The sequence below is a fragment of the Salvelinus sp. IW2-2015 genome, linkage group LG19, assembly GCF_002910315.2.
Source record: "Salvelinus sp. IW2-2015 linkage group LG19, ASM291031v2, whole genome shotgun sequence".
Classification (NCBI taxonomy): Eukaryota; Metazoa; Chordata; class Actinopteri; order Salmoniformes; family Salmonidae; genus Salvelinus; species Salvelinus sp. IW2-2015.
Genome location: NC_036859.1, coordinates 3,969,860 through 3,972,918, shown reverse-complemented (window position 1 = coordinate 3,972,918; position 3,059 = coordinate 3,969,860).

Below are 3,059 nucleotides of genomic sequence, written 5' to 3'. Positions count from 1 at the left end.
CTGGATTCCCCACTCCACTACTCCCTTGGATTCCCCTCCGGACCTGCTTACCCTGTCTCAAGCCCTCTCGCTCCAGCCTCAGCCTCCGCACCTGGTTTCCAGCAACCCGCCCGAGCTTCCCCTGGCTTGCACTCCATCTTCCCCTGTGTTTCAATAAATACCTTGGTTATTTCAACCCAGTCTCCTCGTCTGAGTCTGCTCTTGGGTTCCCCTGGTTATAACCTTTTTCGCCAAAACAGATCTTCCAAAGGTGGGGGAGTGGCAATCTTTACCAAGGATCCCCTTCAGTGCTCGGTTGTCTCCACCAAGTCTGTCCCCAAACAATTTGATTTGCTGGATTTAAGAATTCAACTTTCAAATAGCTCTTTGTTGCTGGGTGCTATCGTCCTCCATTAGCACCAGCCTGTACCTATTGTGAATTTTTCAGTATATATGTGGCAATTATTTATTTCAGAAGGAGCCAGCAAAACTAGTTATGTGCTTTGGGTCATTTGACACCATTAGACATGCACAGCTGGTAATTCTTGTAACTGTTATGGCCAACTATGGTTACACCTCTTGGATGTTTTTTGAAATCTGATACAGCGGTTGCATTACGGAGAAGTGGATCTAAAATTCCATGTATAAAACTTGTATCTTTGATCAACGTTTATTATGAGTATTTCTGGAAATTGATGTGGCTCTCTGCAAAATCACCGGATGTTTTTGGAACTACTGAACATAACNTACCTCACACCCAGATAAGCCTGGTCGGGCAGCAGGTGGCCTCCGTAGAGGGGGAAGGATACTGTCACATCTTCTCCTGCAACGCCCTCTACTGCTCATCCTGTGTCTCCTTGACCTGCCGCCACTCACACAGTACCCTCTCCCTCTCCCTCTCTGTGTGTGACTGTGTGGGCGGAGATAGGTGTGCTGGATTCAGAGCAGATCCCCACCAGCTGCTAACTGTTCCATAATCAAGACCTCTACAAATACTCAGCCCTGCCACTTCCACGCTGCCAGATCGTAATCTCTGCTCAGTCAGCCTACGTTTCTAGCTGTTTGTTACTATTCAGATCCTGTTATCCTGCTGTGCCTGTTTTCCTTGCCTGACGCTGTTTTCCTCTCCGCTACAGTTCTGCCCGCTCTGACTCTGGTCCCTGTCTCCTGTCCCACATCTCGTCATCCTGCTGCTCTGTCCTGGATTCCCCACTCCACTACTCCCTTGGATTCCCCTCCGGACCTGCTTACCCTGTCTCAACCCCTCTCGCTCCAGCCTCAGCCTCCGCACCTGGTTTCCTGCAACCCACCCGAGCTTCCCCTGGCCTGCACTCCATCTTCCCCTGTGTTTCAATAAATACCTTGGTTATTTTATCCCAGTCTCCTCGTCTGAGTCTGCTCTTGGGTTCCCCTGGTTATAACCTTTTTCGCAAGAAAGATCTTCCAAAGGTGGGGGAGTGGCAATCTTTACCAAGGATCACCTTCAGTGCTCGGTTGTCTCTACCAAGTCTGTCCCCAAACAATTTGATTTGCTGGATTTAAAAATGTAACTTTCAAATAGCTCTTTGTTGCTGGGTGCTATCGTGCTCCATTAGCACCAGCCTGTACCTATTGTGAAGCCAGCAAAACTAGTTATGTGCTTTGGGTCATTTGACACCATTAGACATGCACGGCTGGTTATTCTTGTAACTGTTATGGCCAACTATGGTTACACCTCTTGGGTTTTTTCCCAGAACAGGGGTGTCCCTTTCAGAGGAGTTAGCAGGATGACATGTATTGGTTATTTCTGTAGAGTGCCAAGGTCTGTTGCTATGGTCCTACATGCATGAAACTATTTATGCGACTCTACAGGCTGCATGTCTAATATGAAGGCAATATGATAACAGTGGCTAAATGCCAGAGGAGATGAGCCATTAAGAGGAGTTACTATGAGTAAGACGTAAGGAGGACAAATGTATAAGAAGTCTGTGCCAAGACTGGAAGGCAGTTGTCGTCATGATCCAGCTCGGCTTTTATTATGAAGTAATAAAAAGTCTATTTGAACTCACATGCTCCGGTATTTGTGAAATATGATAAAAGGGACCAGAGACGGTGAAAATCTGCAGCTGTCAATGGGCTTCATGGACGGACTGCACAAACCACAAGCGGCCACTTCTTATGGCTGCGGGGCAGTATTGAGTAGCTTTTATGTAAAGGTGCCCAGAGGTGCCCAGAGTAAACTGCCTGCTCCTCAGTCCCAGTTGCTAATATATGCATATTATTAGTATATTTGGATAGAAAACACTCTGAAGTTTCTAAAACTGTTTGAATGATGTCTCGTTGAGTATAACAGAACTCATATGGCAGGCAAAAACCTGAGAAAAAATCCAACCCAGAGGTGGGAAATCTTAGGTTGGTCGATTTTCAACTCAGCCCCTATTGAAGATACAGTGGGATATTGGTCATGTTGCACTTCCTAAGGCTTCCACTAGATGTCAACCGCCTTTAGAAACTTGTTTGAGGCTTCTACTGTAAAGGGCTGAATGAGAGGGGATTGAGTCAGAGTCTGGCAGAGTGACCAGGAGCTGGTCATGCGCTTTCACATGATAGAGAGGTAGCTCCCGTTCCATTTGCTTTTTCTGAAGACAAAGGAATTCTTCTTGGAACATTATTGAAGATTTATGTTAAGAACATCCTAAAGATTGATTCTATACATCGTTTGACACGTTTGAACGGCACCTCCGTACCTTCAGGCTCTGATCAGGCCCTACACCCAAACAAGGGCACTGCGTTCATCCACCTCTGGCCTGCTCGCCTCTCTACCTCTGAGGAAGTACAGTTCCCGCTCAGCCCAGTCAAAACTGTTCGCTGCTCTGGCACCCCAATGGTGGAACAAAACTCCCTCACGACGCCAGGTCAGCGGAGTCAATCACCACCTTCCGGAGACACCTGAAACCCCACCTCTTTAAGGAATACCTAGGATAGGATAAAGTAATCCTTCTAAACTCCCCCCCCCCTTAAAAGAGTTAGATGCACTATTGTAAAGTGGTTGTTCCACTGGATATCATAAGGTGAATGCACCAATTTGTAAGTCGCTCTTA